Consider the following 8,793-nt stretch of genomic DNA (forward strand, 5'->3'; position numbering starts at 1 on the left):
CAGGACAGTGCTCCCACCCTTTGGACCAGTCAGGGCTCTGTTAGGGAAGGAAATGCTAGTGTCACCCTAGCCTGTTCTGGGGAAAGCATTTACTTTAGATTAAGAGAAGTGCCAAGGGGAAAAGGGGCCCTCTCTGGCCGGCTATTAGGGACCTTAGTTAAATATTTATAATGTCTAAATTAGCATAGTGAACAATCAATTCATCAATTTGTTCTGGTCTGGTTGTAACTGACACACACACACCAAATTGCGGGAAGTGCCTGTAGAAAATACAGGGCAGGGTCAATAGCAGGGTGACTGCCTGTCTTAGGAACCTGTGGTCAAGTTTTTAGTTTGATCTTCTTTAAAGATCCTCCTTTCTCCTGCAGGCGATTTGCCAGGCCGCTCTGGGGCATGGCAACGCGTTAGCCTGGCCTGGCCCAGCGCAGAGAGCTTGAGGCGTCCTGGCTGGTCTCGGTCACAGGGGCGCTGTCCTCAGCCGGGGCTCGGGGCGGCCGCTCCACGGCCAGGCTGGCTCCCTGCGTGGGGAGAAGAGCAGGGGGCGCAAATCCCCCGCTCGTTTCTCAGGGAGGCTCCGTGCCCGGCTCTGGGGGCCGCCGCTTCCCAGCCAGCTCGGCCCCGACCACGTGCCCTCTGCGAGCCGGGGGGCTGGCTCCGGCGGCGTCTCCCCTGGGGATCCCGAGCGCTCCGGGGGCAGCTGCCCGGGGGATCCGGGGCGCTCCGGGTGGACTCCCCCCGGCAGCAGGCGGGTCCTGCCCCGGAGCTGAAACCCGAGTGCTAATGACCGGTGCCCTTCGCCCTGCCGCGCCCGGCGCCGCCCCAGCGCACAGCTTGTCCCCGCTGAACGTCTCCCCCTCCCCCGGCAGCAGGGCTTTTTGTCCTGGGGTCGCTGACCCCCGGCCCCAGTCAGCTGCCTGCGAGCCTTAATTGAATGACAGATGGTCAGCTTGGGGCCGCGGCGCCGGAGAGGGCGGGGAGCGCCGGAGTCGGGGGTGGGCCCCGCTCCCCGCACACCCACGCGTGTCCCCTCCCGCCCCCAGCCTCCCTCTGCGCGGCGGCTTCAGTCTGCCCGGCTCAGGGGCTGCCGCTGCCCGTCTCCCCAGGGGCCCCTGACTCGGGCAGTTCCCTGCGCCAGACCCCTTTGTGCTGCGCCCCAGCGGCCGTGCCCAGGGGGGCGAATCGGACCAAGCGGGGGCACCTGCAAATGGGAAAGTGACGGGCGGTCCCTTTGTCCACCCTCCCGCACCCATGGTGAGCCCGCCGCCCTCCCACCCTCATTATTATCCCCTTGCCCCCCTCCGCTGTTCCCCCACCCCCCAAAACCTCCATCACTCCTCTGAAGCTGGGGGACTTGTCGTGGGAGAATCCACAGGCCAACCTCTCATCTGTGCAGCGAGGAGGCTGTCTCTGCAGCTGGACGATCGGGGAGAGAGGGGGTTTAACAGCGGAGAGGTGCTGATTCTTGCTAAACTAACCCCTCTCCACTTTCCCAGCACACCAGCCCAGTGTGGGTGCCACACTGAAAAACTCACTGGTCCCAGAGCAGATCAACCTCGCCTGGCGGTCTCCGGGAGCGGAAGGCCTGGCCATGCCAATGTTGTGAGATGTTATCTTTTATCCCGCTTTTTTCCTCTCTCTCTCTTCCCCCCACCCCGGTAATTGAGTAGGTGCGTGGCTGTTGCCCTACCTACCACGTTGGCTTTTTATTATCTGTGCTCTTGCATCATTTCGGCTATTTCCCTGGTGGCGAGCAGAGACTCTTGGGAAATCAGCTATACGATTCATTGGGGGATAAGGGGAGAATGTTGCGGGGTTTAGTTTGTAGTGTTTCTGGTAGGTAAGCCAAGTCGGGAACATAAAAAGCCCCTTGGAGCTGGCTTTGTTGGACTTTGGGTGACGCCATTGCTCTATACCAAGAAACCTTCTAATAGCTCGTGAATAGGGAAATCCATGTGCTATAAACACCCTTCCCCATTGGCACCCGCACCTAGTGAGCGTCTTCTCGCTGCACTTTGAAACCTTGAAACCTGAGGTCTGGTTTTGCTAGAGGGAGCTGGCAGGGATCAAGTCCCCCGGAGCAGCAGGAAACAGCATTAGGAATCCATTTCAGGCCCATGCTCTGGGCTTTAGGAATGAAGAATGAAACCCTGTTAGGTGGCAAGCAGGGGATTTAGTTGAATAATTGCAATTACCTGCAGTAGGGTTCTCGCCTTCACAAAGGGGCAGTTTGTAGCAATGTCCATCCGCTGGCAGAGAGCCTGCCCCAGAGTCCATTGGAAAGGCTTGGCCCGGCTGTACCAGAGAGAAGTGAAAGGGCTCAGGTCCAGACAAAGATGCATATGCCATGTGGGCTATAGTTACAAGGGGGGTGAAAGTTGCGTTCACAGGAGTTGAGCGATATGCAAAAATATGTAACTAGCATATTAGAGATACAGTAAATGTTTCTTTATCCGCAATCTATATCCATCCACCCATCTAGCTCTCTATGCAAAACTCGCCTTCACAGACCACGTTAAAGATTCCCACCCCTTTAAAATCAAACCTTGGAGTCCTACAATTACTGGGATTACTGTGAAAAGGGTCTTGATTTGCAGCCTGCGTTGTATGATCAGCACTAGGCAACCCCCACCCCCAATGCCTTACACGGTAAGCACTAAACCATTCATAAATCTTTTATTTCGCTGCTCCACGAACACCTGCTGCATAATAATCACCCGACCAGAATGGCGATGCATCCCCCTCCCCGCAGCCAGCGAAAGGCAGCGGTGTGATATGCAGGAGACACTGATTTGTGTGTGTGTTTTAATTACCGCCTGAGAAACTAGTACACAAGCAGAAAGAGAGAGCGAGGGAGCGGGCAGGCCCGCATGAAGGAGGCAACTGCTGCCTAATGCACCGAGAGCTGACATCAACTTCCGTTAGGCAGCTACTTCAGATCGAACCTTTCGATTGTAACTGAAACAATTTGCATACTGATTCCCGTTCATAGCCTCCCAGATCCATAACAAGCCAGCCCGCTATTCAAATGCAAGTAGCCTCCCTAAATGCAAGGCTAGACTGACCAAAAAGCGCTGTCCAACGAGCAAAGAAGAAGAAAAAGCCTTTGGTGATGATTATTTTTTAACCTTTAAAGATTTAGCTGAAAGCTGCTTGTTTATGACTGGGAACGTAAGGGAGAGAATTGATCCTTGCCTGGACTCAAAGATGGAGCAAAGGGTGCTTGAGAGATTTTTGACCTAGACCACAAACTGAGGCTATTTTGAGGGAGGGGGGGAAATGGGACTCTGTCCCCCCCATACACAAACAAAAATCTGCTTGCAACTCAGCTCCTGCAGACCTAGGAAATAAACAAATTGCTGTCTGTGTGTCTCTGCTTCTCATGTATATTGGGCTGATGAAGAACGTGTAACTCTGGCTGTAATTTTTGCTTTTAAACTGGTCCAATAAAAGGTCTCAACCACCTCTTGCGGGGGTTTTGTGCTTTATGTTTTTGAACGGGACTGGTTTGGCAACCACAGTGGTTGTTTTTTTTTTCTTCTCGTTCTCATTTGAAATTATGCAGATAGTTTTTTTTTTTTTTTCTCCTAGGGGGCAAATCTAGGATGCGAACCTGCCTCGGATGTCAAAAAGGCAACTTGCCATGAAATCTGCTAATGTGCCACGGATCACGGGGGTAAGCATATCTAACCAGAGCATGGAAGGGGAGAGGAAAAAGACTTTGGGGGAAGCTGCAGCCTGTGGTGATCAGGAGGGTTAGTGAAAGGGGGCCGGTGACATTTGGCACCCAGCTGAGTTTAGTGGACATGCAAACAAGGTTTAAAGCTCTGTAGAGGTCAGCAGCAGCGTCATGAGCTCAGGGAGCCTGCAAGCTCTCGCACTGAAGCGCGGAGGCAGCCTGCATCCTTTCTCTGCAACTCGCATTTCTCTTGTGATGGTGGAAATTAGCAAGAGATATAGAATAGATCATATATACTGTAGTGTATCAGTCTCCTATGAAGACCAGTAACGCTGGGTGGGTGCGCGCGCAATATATACGGGGTGCGAGATCCGGTCTGGAGAAAAAATTCTTTCATATGTTTCTTGAAGTTCAGTTCTATCCCTTCTCAGGATCCCCGAATGAATCCGCTGGCTACAAACCTGGGTTTCTCAAATTGTCCTCGTATATATCTCTATATAGCCCTATCTAGATAGAAAAGAAGTTAGATTTGACTAGACAATCAGGAACGGCAGATTTATTTGCTATTTTCAGATGCAGCCATGTGTCATTTTAAAGGTCGTGGGGGGTGTTTTTTGTTTGTTTTTTTGAGGTATGAACAATTCCCTCTTGTCAAGTATTATTAATGAGGCAGCATTTTGCAGTTAGGAAAGAAAACGGTCTTGATCTTACAAAAAACAACAACAAAACACCACCGGGTTTGTTCAATCTTTTGGAGGGTTCAGAATCCATATTTGTGTTTTGTTCTCTGCTACCTTTTAAAATCAATCCAGATAATTTTCTGCTAATAATGAGCACTTCTTTATTTTATTTGGACAAACATAACAACAATAATAATACAGACCAAGGCAAATCGATTCTTAAATAGTTTCACAATAAGATAATAAATGATATAAACTAGCTGTGCAAATCCTAAAAAGGTGTTTGCTGTGAACATATATGCATAAATAAATGTCCAGGAGAGGTAGATATTTGATTTTTCATCCACCGTTAAGGAAAGACATTTAAGATGGTATGAAGATATTTACCTGTTTTAGGTCCTTATAAAATCTTCCTTTGCCTTGGGCCACCACTTACTATTTGACCTTTAGACATCACCTAAAATAACATATAGTTTTCCTCTTTTAAAAAAAACCAAACCAAACTGACAGAATTATTCCCTTTGAGATCAGTATTTTTCTGTCGAATTATTTTATTAATAGAATTCGGGTGAAATCAAATTAGTCCTCAAATGAGTCTATGAAAAAGGCAAGTACTGTTACGATAAGAAATGATCCCAGCATGACAGACTTTCATTTTGATTTTATTTGAAGACATTTGATGGTTGTATATCTTTCTCTGGTTTGTTGAGTCACCACAGCTGACTTCTTAAAACAGTAACTCAAGATGTAAGTAAAAGTGTTTTCATTTTTATTGATCCTGCTAACATCTTTCATTACCCAACATGTAACCACAACAAATTATTGCTCATTTGATACAGAGAATTGTATTGACAGTCTTACTACTTCTGATCTCGTTTTATTTAGACAGAGAGACTTATACAGGTATTAAATAAAGTTACTGACTATAAAATATCAAACACACACATGCATATATTACACATTTTTAAAATTTCCCTTGGGGATGAGCTAGCTAAACACTATCGAAAAAGGTGATTTTATTGGAAACTGCTCTTAACGTCTTGGCTAAACTTTTAGATGGGTTCCCAGAGCGGAAATGACGTGTGAAATAATTTGTCCTACAGTATTTCATAAGAGATTTCCCCAAACGTACAAGCCGAGTCAGGGGTGAAATGTCTGGCAGGCTAGTCGGTTAAGGTGCGCAGGCTGTGTGTCTGGGGCAGGCGTGTATGTGTCCATAGGCAGGGATCTGAATTTAAGACCTGCAAATCCAGCAAATCAGTGGCTCTGGCCCAGTGCAGAGCAGATACTGCGCCTGTGCTGTTAAACCTGAGGCCAGCTCCATCATTCCTCACTCAGGCAAAACTCTCGTTGAAGTCAGGACGTTGGACGATATCTTTCCTGGGTAAGGACTGTAAGGCTGGACCCCAAAGTCAAGGGGTGCTTTCTTGAGTACAGACCACAGGATGGCTCCCTGGTGTACATAACGCCCCAGCGCCTTCTATGCAAACGAACTTGTCTCAGCAGCCTTCGGTGGGCGGCTATGTGCCCTGCAATGGGCTTTGCAAGTACAAACAAATAATGCTCAGGCTTCCCAGGAAGGACACGGTGAGAATTTAGGATGAGCTCTGGGAATGCGATCAGTTGTAGAGCGCTGAGTGGCAGGGATGCGGATGCTGCTTCTGCCTAGGGAGAGAGCAGCACGTGAGCTGGGAAAAGCCCCCTCTCTTCGTACCCCCGCTCCCTTGTTATAAATCCCTCCAGAAAACAGCAGCGCGTTTTGCAGGGCACCGGCAGAGACCGCGCGACCCCAGGACAGGGCTCTGTGCTCAGAGACAGCTGATTGACCAATATTTGCCGTCTCGTTAATAAAGGCACCTCACCAACAGTTATTGCCTTGTTTAGTGAAAGATTTCAGGGGCCTGGATTTTGCTAACCATCGTTTTTATGTAATGGGAAAGCTGATGGGAGAAATGGTATGCTTACATAGACACACACAGGCTCTATTTTACACATACACGCTGTATAGCTATATTACACACACAGCAAGGCATCAAAACACATACACATTGGAAATAGTCCAATAGTATTTTGGGCTTTATTACAATTACAATGTCTAATGCAATGACAATATTTGTGTTTTCTTAATTGTCCTCGAAATGGGATAAAGACACTATTATTCAGTGTAATTAGCTAATATATGGAAAGTGTAAACCTGGTTTCTATTGGTTTTTTTTTTTAAATGTAAACTCAAGCGTATCTTATAGAAAAGAAGAGACAAATAAAACAAAACCTACCAACATTTCTCTTATCATTATATAATGAGTGTCTATAAAAATATTATATGAGTAAATGTGTGCATGTATACAGTGCACATCTACACACATATTATTTGCAAATACCTGTCTATATTACCCATACCACACATCTTATATCATGAGCACACGTGCATACCCTATATGTGTGTATGAACACACACATTTTACTGCACACGGTGAGGAGTTGATTGTGGTTTGTCTTGGTACATATATATGTATAGGTGTAAATGTAGCTAGGTTTGAAATCATATTGTCTTATAATCTTCCATTGAAAATGATCGCACCTTCCTAAACAGTGTGCGTTGATTACCCGCATTGTTGTTAAAGCCATTCTCCATGTGCATATACAGATCCTTGGCGCAATCGCGGCTATCAGTGAGGAACGCATCGCCTGTTTTACTGAGACGTCCGAACGTCCATTAGGAAAACACAAATATTCCTGTCAAGCCTGCTTGCCAGAAGTTCGGTGCCAATACTCTAATGAATTGACCGTGTTTGTAGATGGGCCTCGAGGATATCGTTTCTGAGGCAAATAGTTTGTTTCTCATACATTCCGTACCGTTGAACCCAATACCAAGAAATACAATGAAACCACACGTTTGAATGACACGGTACACACTTCCTAGGCACCGCTCTCCAGCTCCTCAGTTAAAATATTAGACCTTCCTGCCATCGTACTTAAATAGAGAGAATTTAAGATCTAATGTCGATTCATTTGATGTAATATGTTTGACTATTTCTTTAAAACTAAAAGAAAAGCCTTTTACTGTGGGGAAGAAATATAAGGAGTCCCGGTTGTTGTTATGGGCGGTGCAATGCTCGGTGTTTCCAAATGTTTACAAAAGTCAAAATCAGGTTCTCTTTTCTTTACATACATTAGTGAACAAGGATTTTGGACTCCTAAAGCAAACCCTAATAGGTTAATTTTCTTTAAAAGCATTGTTTGTATTCCTATTACGAAAATACAATGTAGTGTTTTCTCATAAAAGTTGATGTTTTTTGATGCATGGGACAGTCAAATTAAAATAGTTGGATTCTGTATTAAATTATTTTTAATCTTCTGCGTTTTTATGAAAATAAAAGGCAGCACTTTGTCATTTTTAACAGTGTATGTAGCCAATAAATCTAATTTCAACATTGATTTTTGTAGGAATTTAAGTGATATCTGTATTATCTTTTGTGATTTGTTTTTGGAAACAAGCCTGCTTTCTCCTAGATTATGTAGTTTTTATAAACTGCTAATTACCAAAGGATTTTTCATTAATATTGCTTACATCTGACAGCTATTTTTCATAGAATATACATATATATATTTGACCGGGCAAATATATCATACCATCAATATACCCTCTATAATGGAGTTTTATGAACCTCGTTAGGAAAGGCATGGAACCTATAACACGTTCAGTGAATGATTCCTATTCCTATAATTAGTTCTCAGAACAGTTTAGGAAGTTGTCAATCTCCTAATATAAAAGGAAAAAAGTGAATGATCACATTCGCTCATACATGTAACTAACAAGGATCTCATCAACACAGAAACTTATTATAATCAAATGCAACTACTGTGCAGCTTCCAACTGATTAAAATGTACCTATGCCCGAATTGATTAATGGGGGTTCTAAAACGGCAAGTGTTTCTCTCTGGCTTTCTTGTACAATCCAAGCTTTCTTTCGTTCCTTTTTGGGGGACAGGGTTTTGTTATTTCTTTAAGGATCTGAGGGAGCAACACCTTTTAACAAGCAGAGGATTTTTAACGCCCTCCTTCCCTAACTAATCAAACAGATTAACAGTGCTCACTAAAGTGATATTGATCTCTATTGTATGACAGTCCTTGAGTGTATGCATATTTGCATACATCTATATTCACTCAGCGATGGTCTGTAATGTAATAATTGAATATAGATAAATTTCATGTCATGTGATAGAAACGGGTGTGTGTGAGAGAGAAATCAGTGAAGTAGGGTTAGATCTAGCTCACATTTCCGGATTAGGTTGTGTGTAATAAAGTCCTGAGCATTATTATAATAGTTTAAATAGATATGGGTGAATTTACTTTCCCTCCTAGACGTGGTACTGTAGATGGTGATTGAAGAAAACCGTGATACTGCCAGCTGCCGAGTTCCCTCAATTGCCATT

The 8,793-nt window shown here is 45.2% G+C and overlaps 1 long non-coding RNA gene across 3 annotated transcripts; it reads left to right on the plus strand.

Moving 5' to 3' along the window:
- Nucleotides 1-936: 936 nt before the first annotated feature.
- On the plus strand, nucleotides 937-7,679 carry LOC311527463. 3 transcript variants are annotated; one of them, XR_014713341.1, is made up of 4 exons: nucleotides 937-1,251; nucleotides 1,494-1,599; nucleotides 3,589-3,673; nucleotides 7,004-7,679. It is a non-coding gene; the product is annotated as an uncharacterized lncRNA (long non-coding RNA). The 3 variants fall into 3 exon arrangements; XR_014713342.1 differs by lacking the exon at nucleotides 1,494-1,599 and having other exon boundaries at nucleotides 946-1,251; XR_014713343.1 differs by lacking the exons at nucleotides 937-1,251; nucleotides 1,494-1,599 and adding an exon at nucleotides 2,808-3,106.
- Nucleotides 7,680-8,793: the final 1,114 nt, after the last annotated feature.

The sequence above is a fragment of the Lepidochelys olivacea genome (assembly GCF_965140295.1).
Source record: "Lepidochelys olivacea isolate rLepOli2 genome assembly, chromosome: 10".
NCBI classification, from domain to species: Eukaryota; Metazoa; Chordata; order Testudines; family Cheloniidae; genus Lepidochelys; species Lepidochelys olivacea.